Genomic DNA, 18,072 nt, shown 5'->3' on the forward strand with positions numbered 1-18,072 from the left:
TTGGTACCGGAGGCTATATGAAACTACACAGACCTCACAGGCATCAAGATTTCAGGACTATGCAATGCTTAGTCATTTACTCCTGAAGTTCAGATATGAAACAAGAAATATATGATGGCTAACCATCTTTTTTTTTTAAGCTAGTAACTAGTTTTAGATAACCTGCAACTGACACTGTGAAAATGATTGTAACTTTTCATATAAAGGAACGTGGAAAGCATGCTTGATCAAATATTTGCCCCCTTCCCACCAAAGATTTAAATGCTGAATTGAAAACCTTATATTAGTAAGTTTGCTTCTGAATTTTTCACGTGTTATAAGACTTCAGACTTTGGATTCAAAAAGGTGCCTAGCCTTTTGTCAGAAAAAGGAAAACCTTTGGATTCTACCCATGGTGGTAATTTTTGACAACTGAGGAAGATTTTGTTCAGCTGACCATTTTTCAAAAGTGCTGGAATTAAATGGTGTGTGTGTGTAAATCTACTCCCCCCCCAAAAAAAAACCCCACATCAGTAGTGTCCCATTCATATTTTTTTAATGAGAAGCCAGAGCCACAAACCAAAATTTCTCTGCCCAGTTCCACACTGCCTGCAGAGGCCCCAGGTCAAGCAACAATCCTTAACTGATGGGGGAAGTCACAATTCCTCACATCTTAAGAGCTGTAGCTCTCTGCTTCTGTTCCAGTCCGGAAGTGAACAGTGACAGCCCTTTGCACTACATGGTGTTTCACAGTACTTGGGGCTTGCTGGAGCTTGTCTGGCAGACAGAAGCAGATGTTTGCAATTCACGCCCTAAGTTATAATATGTTGTTCGTAGTATGAAAACATTCTAGAGACTCTACCATGCCTCCCGACACTGACTTTTAGACATTTCAGATTATTATAATTTATGAATAACTTTTTACATTCATCTCAAAAATGACACACATGCCATAAAAGCAGCTAAAAACAAGTTTTAAAGCAGTATGAAAAGCCAGAGATAGGTATAGCTCAGTTGGCTAGACTTTAACCCAGGGGTCAGCTACCTTTTTCAGCTGTGGGCCAGTCCACCATCCCTCAGACCATGTGGTGGGCCGGACTATATTTTGAATTTTTTTAAAAAATGAACAAATTCCTATGCCCCACAAATAACCCAGAGATGCATTTTAAATAAAAGAACATATTCTACTTATGTAAAAACATGCTGACTCCCAGACTGTCCGCGGGCCGGATTTAGAAGGCGTTTGGGCTGCATCTGGCCCCCAGGCCTTAGGTTGCCTGTCCTTGCTTTATGCATTAGAACATGGTGTTAGTAATGCCAAGGTTGCAGGTTCAATCCCCGTAAGGGACAGCAGCGCATTCCTGCATTACATGGGGTTGGAACAGATGATACTCAGGGTCCTTTTCAACTCTTGTTTGTTTATTTGTTTCCAAAGGGAGAAACCATTTCATCCCTACTCATTTGTTGTATGTGCGTACGTACAACCACAAGCTAACAGTGGCTGCCCAACACTTGACCTCTACCCAAAGAGAAAGGTTGCAGAATTTTATATGTAGTAGCTCCATTTATTGTTATAGTTGCTAGAGCAATGCAGTAGAACGAACTGAACACTCTTAGAATTTACATAGATGAACTGATATTGGCCAACTGAACATATACAGTGCTGCTGATGTTTTATTTCAAGAACAGGCAACCATTCTCTTAAGTTTGTTTCTTGGCAATGCAGAGGACTGCTTTTGAAAGGGTGATCAGGAGTTCTTCATGCACAGCCCTTCTGATATCATGCAAAGCACGAACTAAAGGTATAATAAATTATTTGCAGGAGGAAAGGATGCTGAATAGCCATGGGGGAAGAAAGGTACCTTTAAATATAAACATGGTGGTAAACAAAAGTTCAGATTTAAAAACTCGTCTGGGGGAACAGGAATTAGAGAGCCATTTTTTCCAAATTTCTCAGAAACATATGATCCAGACATTCTGTTGCACCCGTTTCTATGAAAGAAGCCAAAGCTTCTTTCTATTGCTGAGTTATTAATTGGTAACATGAATCCTCTATAGTGGTGTAGTGTTACACCGAAGCCCTTTATTCTACTCCATCCAGAAACAGGACACTTTCTTTTTCTTCTTCAGGACAATTAACTAGATTAGAAACTAATGGATGAAGCTCCTCAATTATATATAAGGTTAAGAGCACATTAATTTGGTTTCCTTGCAAATTTGTAAGGCAAATTTATAAGGCATCTTCACTTGGAAGAACAGAAGACAACCACTCCACCATGTTTACTGAAAAAACTAACATTTCATCAACACATCCAGTTAAAATATGCACACAGACTTTCAGTATGACACAATCCCGTTTCCTAAAAAGAATGTGCTCCTGCTAGTATATTTCAAATATGGATGGGCCCTTGGCTCTCCAGTTCTGGCTATGCAACATATTTCATTGACAAAGTAGCTTTTCATACCTGACACTATATTATATTCAGAAAGTTGATGAGGATGAACACTGGTCTTCAACACATGTGTGGACATGCACTACTATACAGTGGCCTAATTCAAGGTGTGTCACAGCAGCAGTACTACCACTATAGGTAGAAAAAGAAAATGTAAATGAGCCCAGAAGTGCATGTTTGGGTTTATGGTTGGACCTAGGTCTGGAAAGGTTCAAAATTACTGGCACTGACTATGCATTTAACATTCTGTAGATGGGACGCCCTGGGTGTACCTCTTAAACATTTGTTACTGATACCAGAAAAGGCTGCCTTTTGTAATGGGAGTATTTCTTTTTGTTTGTTTGCTTATTAAATTTGTATACTACCGCCCTATATCCGTAGGTCTCAGAGTGGTTCGCAACATAAAATCATAATAGAAAAAAACACAGAATACATAATAAAAACAAAAGCAAAGACAATCCAATAATCCCCACTTCCACAACACATTTTTAAAGGGAATTGGCTGTCAATCAGCCAAAGGCTTGATTGAAGAGGAGAGGTATTGCCTGGTCCCCAAAGGTGTATAATGAAGGCGCCAGCAGAACTTCCTTAGGGAGGGCATTCCACATGCAGGAGCCACTGCAGAAAAGGCCTATTCTTGTCCTTTCACCTTCTGGACCTCTCATTCACAATTTGATATACAGATTTATTAAATATGCACTTTTAGAGCAAGCCACAGTTCCATGAACAATGGGGAACTGTGGTTGGTTCAAAAGCAAAACAGGAAGCTTTTGGTGTGCTCCTCTCATTCATAAAGAGGAGATGGGTTAGGGCAGTGTTTCCCAACCACTGTTCCGCGGCACACTAGTGTGCCGCAAGATGTTGCCTGGTGTGCCACGGGAAAAATTAAAAAACTTGAAAGATTTTTTTTTAAAAGTCAAATTTTCGATTGGGGCGCCGTCACTAGATGACCCCTGGGGTTCCCTCCCTCCCTCCCGCTCTGCGCCTCCCTCCTCCTCCTCCGGGGAGGCCCTTCCTGGCTCTCGGCCAAGGCTTGGCGGCTGCCACTCACTCACTCGCTCGCTCGCCCACCCGTCCCTCCATCCCTGCACCCGGCCTTTCCCCCTCCGTCCCCGGCATGGGGGCTGCCGGGATCCGTAGTCCCCTCGCCCTTGGGCTCCGCGCCCGCGCGGGGTGCGCAAACTACGTTTCCCAGCGTGGCCTGGCGGGCCAGGCGTTTTGTTTGAAGCGCTCTTCTCCCGGCCATGGAATGAGCGCGGCGGCCAGGCGGGCAGGGGCTCTTCCGCGCAGACCCCGCACAGCCTCCCTGCGCCCCCGCAGAGATCGGGTGGCAGGATGGAGCCCGGGGATCCCCGCGGAGGCGGAGCGGCGGAGGCTGCCCCCCAGGTAGGGCTGCGTCGGGGTTTTTTTTATTTTTGCAATGCTGCATCCGCGCCTGAGGGGATGCATCGGACCGCGGGGAGACCCCTTGGCGGGCGTGCAAGGCAATGCATGCGTGCAGGCGTTGCATGGAGTGCAGTGCAATGCAATGGCAACGCGGCACCCTGCATGCATGCATGCAACTTCCACCGGCGCTCCGGACTTGGCAGGTGAGGGGGTTCCCCAGTGGGCGGCAGAGAGAGCCGGGAGGGCGAAGGGGAGCCGGGGGGGAGCAGCGCTGCTCCCCGAGCCGAGCCCGGGGGGAAACTTCGGCGTCGTTGCGCCGGGTGTTGGAAGCGGAGGCTGGCGGGGGCCCCTCACCTGCAAAACCTGGTCACCTCTCATATATTTCGTGCATTGCATTCATCACCCGCTTTCTCCTCCAAGGAGCTCCCGGGGGCGCGCGTGGTTCTCCCCGTGTTATCCTCGCAACAACAGCCCTGCGAGGTGGGTCAGGCGAGTGGCCCAAGGGAGCACCCAGGGATTGTCCTGGCCAGGTGGGGTGATTTGAACCCTGCTCTCTGCCCGGTCTTCGTCCTCATTTAGTCCCCACATGTGCATGACTGTGCATGACTGAGGTTTCTCCCCCTCGTCTTGGCTATGGTGTGAGTCTGTGCTGTTAATTAATGGGGTTCTGCCTTCGGAGAAGATGAGCCAGCCCTCAAGGAGGTGATTATGTAATTTGCTAGCAATTCATGTCCCTCCCGGCGTGACGCTGCGCGCTGACGTCACGGGGCTGTAATGGTGGTGTGCCTCGAGATTTTTTTCATGAAACAAGTGTGCCTTTGCCCAAAAAAGGTTGGGAAACACTGGGTTAGGGGGAACATACAAGCCCAAGGTCTGCATAGGCTTATACAGTACCTTTAATAGCAAACCATGGTTTGCGGTTTTGTCTAAACTGGATGTTCGTATGTTAAAGACCAGCCTTCTGTTTCCATAAGCCTTGTGTTATGAAGGCTGTTTTCCCCACAGCACCCACTGGCACAGAGCTCTGCACATATACAGGGATACTTTTTCTAGCTACATGGCAGATGAAGCATTGAATTTAGAAGGATTTTTTTCTCACCAAATGCAGTACAACTTGCAATGCTCGTAGGAAAAGCCCTAGCAGCCAACACATAAACAATTTACGTGCTTTACAAATACAAACCTTGTCGGTTTGGTGATACTTTAGAACATTATTCCTGTAGTAGTCTAAACATTAAGGGAAATATGCATCGCATTAATCTAAAGAAGTGCTTGGAGCAGGAAAATATTATTACTCAGATTTCTACAAAAGAAAGGGACTAACAAGCTAACACAAAAGTGCTACAGTGGAGAATTTTATCCTAAAGGCTAATGTAATGCAAATATTTGGTTTGGCACAGACCACTTTAAAAAACACAGTGTTAAACGCACTAACAGTGCAGTCTTATGTGGACTACTCAGAAGTAAGCCCCATTTGCTTCAATGGGGTATACCACCAGGAATAAATATATAAATACACACACTCTCTCTCTCTATATATATATGCCTAAAGCAGTCATTCTTCTGCATTGGCTTGAAAACAAGCAATTTTCTCAAAAAGTAAAAACAAGAGTAGATTTTTTTTCATTAAGAACAGCTGAATGTTAATTACACTTAAGGCATCTCCTTATAAAAACAACTTGTCAGAATCTAGGAGCGGCCACATTAAACTAGCTCATTCAACAGAAATGACCTTTCACATAGAACAACAGCTCAATTGAAGGTGGCTGAGTAAAGTCTGGACTAGCAAGACAGAGGAGTACAACTGGGAAAGTCCCTAACCATCATTATTACATTGGTGGGATCTCAAACTGTGATGCGGACTGTCAGTCCCATGAAGTTTTCTTGTTATGTTTGACAATGCTGGTTAACAAATTGCTGAACTCAAGTTTGCAAAAGTTGGCCTGGTGCACACGACACGGTAAACCAAACTATGGCTTACTGTGGCCACATAAACATGCAGGGTTCTGAACAGGATTTTGTGGTTCTTTTTGTCCTAGCTCCACATTGGGCTAAACCAAAGTTGGGCTTAGTGTGTTATTCAAAGCTGGACTCCTGGCCTGTTTTGGGCTACAGCTTGTGGTTAGTGAGGACTAAACTTGACCTTGAGTCCTGAGTTTGGGTTACATGTTAAGCCAAACCTGACTTAGCTCACCAGAGAGGACCAAAGTGGCTGCAAGCGCTTCTCTGTGAGCCCACAACATTTGCATGGTCCTGGTAAGCCATTGTTCGGCTTACTGTGTTGTGCAAACCAGGCCAAGGCACCATACACAATGCACTTCAGTGCTTTCTAAAAGTCTTCTAACCAAAAGATACAAAGAAAATGTAGGATGGCGTCCAACTAAGTCGCTGGCTCAGAATGACTAAAGAATACAGTGGTGCCACGCAAAATGAAAAGAATCCGTTCTGTGATTCTCTTCGTCTAGCGGTTTTTTCGTCTTGCGAAGCAAGCCCATTGACGGATTAGCGCTATTAGCGGCTTTTAGCGGCTTATCTGCTGATCGGATCAGCTGATAAGTGGCTTAGCGGCTTAGAAAAAGGGGGGGAAGGGAAAAAAACCAGCAGGAACTCGCAAGACATTGTCGTCTTGCGAAGCAAGCCCATAGGAAATTCGTTTTGCGAAGCACCTCCAAAACGGAAAACTCTTTCGTCTAGCGAGTTTTCCGTCTTGTGAGGCATTTGTCTTGCGGGGCACCACTGTATGACTCTGCATTTCTATCATGCCTTAAAAAGAAGATAAAGACATATCCTCCACACATTATTTTAAACCCACCATTCCTCTAAGGCAGAGCTTTCCCAACTTTTCATGTTGGTAACACACTTTTTAGACATGCATCATTTTGCGACACAGCAATTCAGTTTTACTAGCAAACTGGAGGTTACACTAACACCTTTCCAACTCCGGGAGGAGCGTGGGGAGAGTTCACGCGACACACCTACACATTGCAGCCAAAACAATAATGTCTCGCGACACACCGTTTGGAAAGCTCTGCTCTAAGGAGCTAACAGATTTTTAGCTTCACAACAAACCTGTAAGCAAGGTTACAGGCATCTAAACACAGAGGGTTCCTGCCTGATGCTATTAGGCGAGGCCTTTCAAAGCATAGGCTTCTCACAGAGGCACATGAAAGGTGCATTATTAAAACTCGTCTAAAAATGAACCTACCATGATGAACGTGCAGAATGCAAGAAGCAGCCTGGATGAAATCTGCTTGAACTGTCATGAGTCTTGCCTCCCACAGTCTTCAGTGCCAAACACAAACCAGGGAGGCTATTTAAAGAAAACAACAAAACCTACTATTTTCAAGCTATGCTTTAAACACACACACAGGTCACAAAATGGGAGTATTTTACAGATCTTTCAAAAATACATAAGCATTTACAGGTGTTTATAGTTACAAAATATGCTAGGTTGTGGAGAAATGGGGACTGTTTTTTATTTCCTTGACTGGCTGTGCTGTAATTTATTTAGGAGTTCACCTTAAACTCAAGGTTATTGTGTATTACTGGCCCCAAGCAGAGTTATTTGAACACATGCCAACCCTGAGCAATAAGTTACTGGATTTCATGCTCCATGAGGGGTATTTTAAACATAATTCATGGCCTTCGTTTCAGATCAAAAGCACCAAAGGAGTGCAGAGAATTAGATTACAGATATTACAGACTGACTAAAGGAGTTAGGGAAGGCAAAGTCACAGTCACCTACCTTCAGAATACATTCCTCCATGTGTATATGTGTGTATGCACACAAGCACAAAGCAGTAAAGTTAAACTTTGCATTTTAACAATATTGTCTCAGTTATAAAAGTTCGCAATTAACTCCAGCAGAGTCTCGTGTCCCTCGTCTGCCTTAATTTAAGATGGGATGTTGTTTTCTGCTGTTGCCCATTTTGTATAATGAAACAACAGATGGATTAAGGTGAAAGACATTTACCAAAAAAAAAAAAAAAAAAAAAAGAATGCCACAGAGCTGGAAAATGTTCAGGAAAGTGCAATCAAAAAGATGAGGGTGCAATTCCTCTATGAGGGAAGGTTTGTTTTTTAGCTTACCTAAAAATGGCAAGACGGGACAGAACAAAGGTTTCTACAAGGTGTGGGCAGTGTTTCTCCTCTCATGACCGAAGAACCCAGGGTCATCCAATGATGCTTGATTGTGTGAGAGGCAAGACAGACAAAAGGAAGTACATGCTTCAACTATGGAACTCATTGCAACAAGAGGTGGCGACAATACCAACCCAGAGGGCTTTAAAAGGAAACCAGACAAATTCACAAATGATATGCTACTAACAAGCATGTCCCTAAATACTAGTCACTGGGAAACAACAGTGGACAAGGGCTATTATCTTCACATTTGTGTACTTGCCACGTGATTGATACAGGGTGCCGAGTTAGATAGTTCTTTACTAGGACTCTTATTTACTCGGAGTAGATACTAAATAAGCTCCTTCTCTCTCTCTTTTAGAATTATGCTTCTTCCCACTCAAAACCATGCAGTACCCAAAGTACTGCATGAAACAGGAATGTATTTGCTGAAACATCAATATCCATTTTAAAAGGCGCAACCAACTTCCTCTGGTTCTTTTCCTTTTTTCTCAAGCCAGCTGCATCTGTACCTCAGGGATGTCCTTCCCACTTAGAAAAACATGCAGTGTTGCCAGTATTCTCAGATTTCTCTCCTGGTCAGAACATTTATCAGAAACGCATGTCTGAGCCAATGTTCAAGCTAAATTCTAAGTAGTAAATTTATTTGCTCAGCACCATTGTTCATTTCAAGGAATCAGCCACTTATGTGAATAAATTAGCAAAGTGAGCCTCTTATCCTAACTTTGAAAGCAGTTCTGTGAGAACCAAGAGCATATCATCCCTCACAACTATCCAAATATATACAGTGGACGCTCGGGTTGCGAACATGATCCGTGTGGAATGCATGTTCACAACCCGCAGCGTTTGCAACCTGCAGTGGCGCATCTGCACACACGCAGGTTGCGATTTGGTGCTTCTGCGCATGCGCGACTGCCGAAACTCGGAAGTAACCCGTTCCAGTACTTCTGGGTTTTGGCAGGTACGTAACCCGAAAAAACGCAACCTGAAGCGGCTGTAACCCGAGGTATGACTGTAATAGCACTAGAATTCGGTGAATATCTCCTATCCCAGGACCCACTGAAAATAAAGTACTGCAAATAAAGAATGATACGTAATCATGCCTTTGTAAGCAAAGCATGTGTGTGACTGTTGAAAGGCGCACCATTTTCAGCTTTGAAAGGGGGCAGAATGGGCCAAGGCAGAACAGACAATAATGGACTTCCATGCATCCTGCTAACGTGCACAGTGGCCAGAAATGGAACCCCAGCATAAGTGGGAATTCTCCTATAAGCCAATAAGGCCCACTAGCATTTTTAGTAACTTCTGAAGTATAGCAGCAGGTAGTATTGAAATATCAATCACAACAAGGCAAACATCTGCTTCGCCTAGGAATCTTTTCTTCCTATGTACATAAAAATGTAAGTCCATCATCACGTGCTGCAATACCATTGAGCAAAAGGGCATTTATGACTTTTGAAATGATTTCCCGTGAAATCCCTCTTTTCAGTCCTGTGTCTCATACTCCTGAGACACTAGTGATTATTAAGTAGTAAATTATAAGCTAGTGGGTCCTGCAGATGAATATTCAAGATGCTGGTGGTTTATGCATTAGGTGTGTATGAGGTAGGAAGGTGCAACCAATGTTCATATTCCTCCTGGCCATGAGCTTCTCCCAAATGAGAATGCCTATCCTTTTATATTTAAAGGGTAGCTATATTTAAACCAGAATTTTATGCACAACAGAAGGTAATGTGTTAAGTTTTACTGATATCCATCTGTACATACTTTCTGAAGCAGACTTAGTGGCACCAAAAGCCTGGCTAGAAGATCATAGGAAACATAGTATGACCCATACATTTATTTATTTCTAGAAGTATTTATTTACTTACTATCCTAAGGACCTCTTCCCACATTATATTAGTAGTACTAAGAAAGCTGAAACAGGTCTAACTTGTTCTCATGCCTTAGTACAACTAAGAAAACACAAAGCTGTCCCTTCCCAATTACATCATCTAGCTGGACAGAAGGAATTCTTCCTACCGCAATATTGGTTGGCTGAACACAGTGTAAATGCAACAAACAGGCGTTTTACAAGTGCACCTATATGATACACATGTTTTTGGAGAGTTGGAATTGGCCACACTCTTCAAGGCACACTTGGTGACAAAGCTGAATCTCCTGGTGTATATAATGTGTGAAAGAGAAGCAGGATAGAAATGACTTGATTTGCTGAGCAAATAGCATGGGGCCCTTATCAGTTCACAAAGTTTCTTGTTGGCCCACAAGCAAACGGGACAGTAACAATATCAAAGTGTTAAATTAAACTAACATTTATTTATTTTTTTTCAAAATATACCAACACAAGCATTGCATAAACACTGTAACTTTTATATGCTAGAGACAGGAGGAAAGGTAATGTCGCAAAGTCCCATAACGTGCTGGTAAGTAGGTTTTATAAGAATGTGTGGTGCTACCTTATTTCAGTCAGTGCAGACACCTACTGCCTCAATGCATCCAGCTCTGATTTGCAGCAGAAAGAGGTTCCAAGGCCTGCTTTAACTGGACATATTGATTGTGCTTAGGAAATGCTCTGTTACTGCTGAGATATTCTTCCATGTATGGCAGCCAGGTGGATCCTATTACCAGGTAGGAAAGTGGAAGGGTATAACATGTCTCATAAAATAAATCTTTAATGTCTCTCTAGCAAGATGCATGTCACTGCACATAAGAATCTCCACAAATTTACTTGCTGGTTTGAGGGGCTGGATTTTACAATAGAGTAAACTTAAGCCTCCTCACTAGCGCCACATTTTTAAAGTTTGAGAAACATTCTTGTTACAAAGAGATACATACACAAGTCATGCTGAACATAAATCCCCCCAGGATAGCTGGAGATAGATTGTCCAACACAACAAAAAAGCATTCCTTGTCATTCTTTCAGATAAACTAAATAAGCTTGACTTGAACATTTCTTTCCATAAGATGCTTGTTAGGTAACTACTTCTTGAATTAATAGGTCACATAAAGATTGAGGAAGCCAATAATGGAAGTCTACTTTTTGACAAGACAATGAAACTTCAAGCTAGATTACTAAAACAAACAGAAACAACAACAACAGCTATGTACATTTTAATTAAACAAAGCCATATGGCAGAGGATGCTTGCCCGACAGACTGAATTGTGTCACAAGATGTTCTGTTTCAAGATCGTGCAACAATTCCTGGCACTGTTGCTTATAAAAAACCCCAGAATTATACCCCTTTTCCCACCACCAAGACACTAAAAAAGTAAAAGGAAGCACATTCCTGAGCCCCCACGATAAAAATGGCTCAGCGTGTGGAATGCAAGGCGAACATTCCTGTATGAACTCAAAGGTCTGATTTAACTTTGGAGCAGTAGCCATAGCTTCAGGGAAGGGGGGAAATGGAGACCTTGAATGTTGGTCTTTGCCTCCAAATCCCTTGCTCCCAACACCACCACATTGTCTATCATTGTCTTTTGTAGAAGGGGAAATAGCAGCTTCCTTAAGGCAGGGCACAAAGACAGAATTCATCCCGCATTGTGGGAGAAGAAACCAAATGCTGAAAATATACCTTGTTTGAGGAGAGTCCATTTTTCTGACTTCCTTTTTTTTTTTTACTCTGGAATGAGAAAGACCAAATCTCTCTAAACAAACAAGAGTAATTTATTTACAGTTTGTTAAATTATCTCAGTATCATTGCCAGGACTGGCTTCCGTCCAGCTTTAAAAAGCCTAAACCATGTGATTTTCTAAAGAACAGAGGTTCTATGGTTTAGAAAACAAATACCAATGGACAGTTGGCTGGTTTGGAGAAACGCATAGGGCTCTGTGTTGTGAGTGACCATATTTGCAGACAAGGCTGTTGTCTCCATGCTCCATGCTTTCCACACCTATGTGAGAAAGGTGAAAGCTTGAACATGACGTTTTAAAAAAATGAAATTTAGGCTTAGAAACCATGTGGTTTCTGCTTATATGTTACATTTTTGCCACACACAGACTCTGTGCAAGTGTGATTTCCATGATCGACTTCTGTCGCTCACTGTTCAAGTTTGTCCAAACGTGTCGAATAAAGAGAAAAAGGCTTGAAAACAAGAACAAAATATTTGCTTCTTGCAACAGCATCTTCCAAAAACAGTGAACAGAACTCTGCCCATTTAAAAGCCTATGTGATTAAGTGCAACTTCTCTCCCTCTCTTACACTTAGACACACCCACACACCCACACACACCAACCAAGAACAGTTCAACTACCTATTTTGTCTATCAAAATTGAACTTGTTTAAGAAATTGATTTAGGGAAGAAATCCCCCCCCACCCATTATTTTGCAAATTAAATAAACCAGAAAAACAAAGCTTTAAAGTGAATTGATCTACAGTGGTATCTTGGGTTACAGATGCTTCAGGTTACAGACTCCGCTAACCCAGAAATAGTTCCTAGGGTTAAGAACTTGGCTTCAGGATGAGAACAGAAATCGCACGGCGGTGGCGCAGCAGCAGGCCCCATTAGCTAAAGTGGTACCTCAGGTTAAGAACAGTTTCAGGTTAAGAACAGACCTCTGGAACGATTTACGTTCTTAACCCAAGGTACTACTGTATTTATGAGAAGTTTCCAGTCGCATTGGTCTGTAGGATAATTTTTTAAAATCAACACATTGATGGGACACAATATCTTTATTAAGACAAATCAAGAAGCTACAAAGCAGCCAGCAGCCTTTGTAGGACCTTTTTCAGGCTGGTTCATATTAAACAAAAATAGTGAAGAGGGCTGAGGTAGGCCACAGCAGAAAATTTCAGAATTAACAATGGAAACTCATGAGACTGTTTGCATGGCATGGGGTTGTGGTATATGTGTGGGAGGAAGAAGTGTTACAAGCTTCTACTGAGTCACCTTTCCATCCTTACCCTCAAAAACACTTGAGCTCTGGAGGTGAGAGTTAGGAAAATTGAAGCCAACAAGATCATAACCTGTTAGTTCTATTTACAACTTGCAACAAGATTGTGTCATGCTAAAATACAGGCAGAACTGTCAGCAGGGCTCTAAAGTGTGAAAACATGGAACTATACTCAGTACAGTGGTACCTCGGGTTACATACACTTCAGGTTACATACGCTTCAGGTTACAGACTCCGCTAACCCAGAAATAGTGCTTCGGGTTAAGAACAGTTTCAGGTTAAGAACGGACCTCCGGAATGAATTAAGTACTTAACCTGAGGTACCACTGTACTCTGAATACAGCATGACATAAAATCCATTGTTCAACATGGTTGAGCATGGGCCAAAGTGTTCCATGGCTTGGTGGAGCTATAGCCATTTGAGAAATAATGCAGCAGCAGCCCATCTATCATGCAACTCAGTGCAGGGAGCAACATTTATATACCAACCAGATTTACTGAGTTTCTGAAACATGTAACTCACATATCAAAGGCACAATCATCTGGGGAGTCAGCGTCTGGGCAGTAAGAAAATGTTTTGGCTTTAGATACTGTCTTATTTTCTCTGTTCAAGCCGAGAACATTTCTCCCCATTACATTCTGAACTGTCTAGCATTAAGCCCAGTGCTTTCAATTATATTGTGTTAGTTGCCAGCTTCTGTGCTTCCATGCAAACTCTAGAACAAACCTCCCCACCACACCAAAAAAAAAAAGCTCTCAACCATAAGAGCAAACAACAATCATAACTGAGTTTTTAATGTTTTACAAGATACGATTCTAAACTTCATTTAGGTTCTCATTTTGCGCTGTATGAGTGTAAGATTTGCATGGGGACTGGCATCTTTCGTAACCATCATTTGGTTACTAACAGCGAATTTCTGTGCCTAAAAAACAGAGTTCATTTTCTGTAAGGTGTACGTGTGTGTGTATGCACACATGTACATTTAACAACCTCAGCAACATTACCCCGGTTACCTTAAGCTCCATTAATCTTAATGCAGTCCTGCAAAACAAAACAGTTTCCTTTAACAACCGGATTCTTGACCTTCTGCTACTCTGGTGCATGAATGGGGGTCGCGGTGGAAAGGATACTGTCCAATCCCGACCGAGAGCTGCAGTATTAAAAACAGCACACGTGCCACAGAATAGCCAGGAGAAAAGACAAACTCCCCCCCCCCAACACCACCATGGCAACAGGGCCCGTTTGCATTCCTCTTCCGTGCTCTCAGAGCATTAGTAATCCAAATTCACAGAAAATGTTCTTTTTATAGTATCTGTCTATTATGGAGGTGATCAGGAATATATATATGCACATCATTTCCAGTACAGGTCAATCTTCAAACCCAACCCCAAATATCTAAAGAATGCAAAAAGATTTTAGAAGGTGAAGGTAGAAAAGGCAGTTTGTGACAATTATTTTTTTCCTCTCTGTGAAAAACCATCCTTGAGCCTCAGGACTTGGCTTCTTACTAAATTCTTCCCTCACATATATTGAGTAATTAGTTCTACTGGATAATCAATGAAGAACCGACATGCATTATTGCTATGGACGCTAATTTAAAACGTTTCCATTTTCCATATATCCTAGAACAACTGCAGTTCAAATGATATCAGAACATTTTTTTAAAAAACTTGTTACAGTGATTCCCAAACTTTTTGTCCACTTGACCACTGCTTGGTTATCTTGGTGTACTACTTCAGAATTTTTTTTGCTGCCTATTTTAGCAACTAAAGCCATAGAACTGTAGCGTTGGCAGGTAGTCCAACCCCCTGAAATGCAGGAGTCTTTTGCCAAACATGGGGTTTTTAAACCACGACCCTGAGATTAAGAGTCTCATGCTTTACTGACTAAGCTATACCTGCTGAGCTACATGCACTTCTAGACGCTGTACGATTCTCAACTGAATCTTTTATTGCTTCTTTTATTTCCTTTGTACTGTATTTTTATTATGCTACAATTTGGGCTTCCATAGAATTCTAACTGTAATACAATAAAATACAATATCTAAGAGAGGGGTGGGAAAGAAGCATTAAAAACGCAATTAAAAACAAATAGGAATATTTAATGCAATGGGTGAGCAGCTTCCCATATTCAATGACGATTCCACAGACCACATGAATGAAGCTTATATAGGCCACTGGTGGACTTCATGGGTCACAGTTGGGAACCCACAGCCTAGGATATAATCACCAAAAAATAAATAAAAATGAAGCTATCCTCTGTTACTGAGGTGCTTCCAGACTAGAGTTTTTAGCACTGCACACTCATTGTTCTCCCACAATGTAACTTTCTCTACTGCAGCAGGTAAGGTAAAGGTAATGGGACCCCTGACCATTAGGTCCAGTTGTGGCCGAATCTGGGGTTGCGGCACTCATCTCACTTTACTGGCCAAGGGAGCTGGCATACAGCTTCCTGGTCATGTGGCCAGCATGACTAAGCCGCTTCTGGCGAACCAGAGCAGCGCCCAGAAACGCTGTTTACCTTCCCACCGGAGCGGTACCTATTTATCTATTTGCACTTTGACGTGCTTTCGAAATGCTAGGTGGGCAGGAGCAGGGACCGAGCAACGGGAGCTCACCCTGTCATGGGGATTCGAACCGCCTTTCTTCTGATCAGCAAGACCTAGGCTCTGTGGTTTAACCCACAGTGCCACCCACGTCCCACTGCAGCAGGTACACCCCCCAAATTTTCTCTCATGTAACTTTTCCACATTATTAACAGCTAGTGTGGAAGTACTCTGGCCGGTCGCTAATTGTCCGCCATCTCCACTAATAAAGATTTATGCAATGCTTAATTCTATTACTGCAAGCTCTCCAAAGTGTGGGGCAGGGTGGGAAGGGTGTGTAGCAGCTAAATTTACCTTTTTAATAATGCATTATTTAATTTGTGGCTTTAATATAGTTCCAAATAATTCAAGACTGGTACATCAAATAATACATTGCTATACTTAATACAGTCTAGAATAATGATTGTTTACCTCACAAATGTTGTCATGCAGGTCCACTGTAATGCTTGTGGTTAAAAAATTTTTTAACTCCTTTGTGGGTTGTTGTGATGAGTTTGCAAACAGATCTCTTGTGGAACAGCAGGGATTCCTGTATAAAGGAACCCTTATTCCAATAGTCACTTTTCTTGTTCAGGTTAAGGTAAATCTCCTTAAAGTAATTTAGCTTATTGCAATCTCATTTGCCCTGTTAAATGAACATAAGCATATGCTGGAGACACGGCTTCTTTTTGTGTGGTTTACACTTATTTCACTGCAAGAGAGTTTTTTAGTATGTTCAATGCAAAAACTCAGTTTCCCCCATTAACAATCACTTTAAACTCTACTTAAAGATGTGCTTACATTAAGCTCTGCTTAAAATGAGCCGGTTCCAGAGTTGTGCTCAGAGGCATACTGCTCAAGATGGAGGAAGAGGACAGAGGGACTATCTTCATCCGCCCCCTCACTCCACATGCTTCCTGGAAAATTTCCCCATCAATTGTTTTTCGAAGCCACCACATATGACAGCAGGATGGTTTTTCCTGTGTTGGTGAGCTATATTCAGCAATTATGCCTAAATTATAGGGACCTGGGTGGCGCTGTGGTCTAAATCACTGAGCCTAGGGCTTGCCGGTTGGAAGGTTGGAGGTTCAAATCCCTGCGACGGGGTGAGCTCCCACTGCTCGGTCCCAGCTCCTGCCAACCTAGCAGTTCAAAAGCACGTCAAAGTGCAAGTAGATAAATAGGTACCACTCCGGCAGGAAGGTAAACGGCGTTTCCGTGTGCTGCTCTGGTTTCGCCAGAAGAAGCTTAGTCATGCTGGCCACATGACCCGGAAGCTGTCTGTGGACAAACGCCAGCTCCCTCAGCCAGTAAAGCGAGATGAGCGCGCAACCCCAGAGTTGTCCGCTACTGGACCTAATGGTCAGGGGTACATTTATCTCCTGCATAATTTTATATAATTTAAGTAGCGGCAATAAATCTGAATACTGAATTATATTCAACTATTCTGCTGAGGGAAGAATTTGGTGTTATCCTACGAAGCAAGAGAAAGGCATAATTATTCATCCTTATTTATTTGGTAAAGTTTATATCTCACTCCATCGTAGCAAAAATATATATGCAGATATGTATATACACAAATCATATACACATACACATGTATGTCTAATCTCCAGAAAACAATATTCAAGCTGTTTTCTCTAATGAGAATGTGGCTACATTCTGGTATCGTGTTTTCCAGTCCTCCAAATTATATTTTATTTGGAAACAGCCATGTACACCTGTGCTCCCCTTGTATGCTCAGCTTACCAGAAGATTTCCTGGTTTGTTAAACTCTTACATATGACATCTGCCATGCTATCCAGCTCTCCCAAGTTTACCATTTTTCCCAGTCGGACCTCGAAATGTTTTTACTAAGTCTTTACACCTCTACCAGGTTTCAAACAAGCGTGATGCCAAGGAAGAAATCATTACAATTTCAAAAAATATTTTATTAGTCAAATACACTAATGGACACAATAATGCTTTAACTACCGTATTTTTTGCTCTATAGGACGCACTTTTTCACCTTCAAAAATGATGGGGAAATGTGTGTGCGTCCTATGGAGCAAAGACGCCATAGCCCCGTGACCCTCTCCCAGCTGGAGAGGTGACGCGCGGCTATGGCAGGAGCCTCTACAGCCCCGCGTCACCTCTGCAGTCGGGAGAGCGCGCGCGGGGCTAAAGAAGCCATAGCCCCGCAACCTCTCCCGGCTGGAGAGGTGACCCGCGGCTATGGCAGGAGCCTCTCCGCTGTGCCTTTCCGCTGCTCCCTGACCTGCTCTTTGGGGCTGGTGGTGGGCTTCCCCCCGCCAGCCCCAAAGAGCAGGTCGAAAGGAACCTGAAGCCTGGAGAGCGAGAGGGGTCAGTGCACACCGACCCCTCTCGCTTCCAAGGTAGCCGCCTGAACGCACTTTAAACAGCACCTTGTTTTAGAGCGGGAAAGCAAGAGGGGGAAAGTTCTCCCCCTCTCTGCACAGCGCCTCCTGCCGCTTCACTGAAGGGGCACTGGGCAGAGAGGGGGAGATTTTTTTTTCTTGTTCTCCCCTCTCTAAAACAAAGTGCGTCCTATTGTCCGGTGCGTCCTATGGTGCAAAAAATACGGTATTCTTAACATTAATGCACAGAAATGGTACTTTTCCACATTATCCACAAC

The 18,072-nt window shown here is 43.0% G+C and overlaps 1 protein-coding gene and 1 long non-coding RNA gene across 5 annotated transcripts in view; one reads left to right on the forward strand and one right to left on the reverse strand.

Annotated features, from left to right (window-relative positions):
• Positions 1-18,072, reverse strand: part of SHROOM2 (shroom family member 2) — a 108,716-nt gene that overhangs the window by 70,403 nt on the left and 20,241 nt on the right. The gene's annotated exons all lie outside the window — the stretch shown is intronic.
• LOC309530938 lies at positions 1,639-8,675 on the forward strand. Its single transcript, XR_014218974.1, has 2 exons — positions 1,639-1,837; positions 8,320-8,675. It is a non-coding gene; the product is annotated as an uncharacterized lncRNA (long non-coding RNA).

This window comes from Podarcis vaucheri (assembly GCF_965113315.1).
Source record: "Podarcis vaucheri genome assembly, chromosome: 4".
Taxonomy (NCBI): Eukaryota; Metazoa; Chordata; class Lepidosauria; order Squamata; family Lacertidae; genus Podarcis; species Podarcis vaucheri.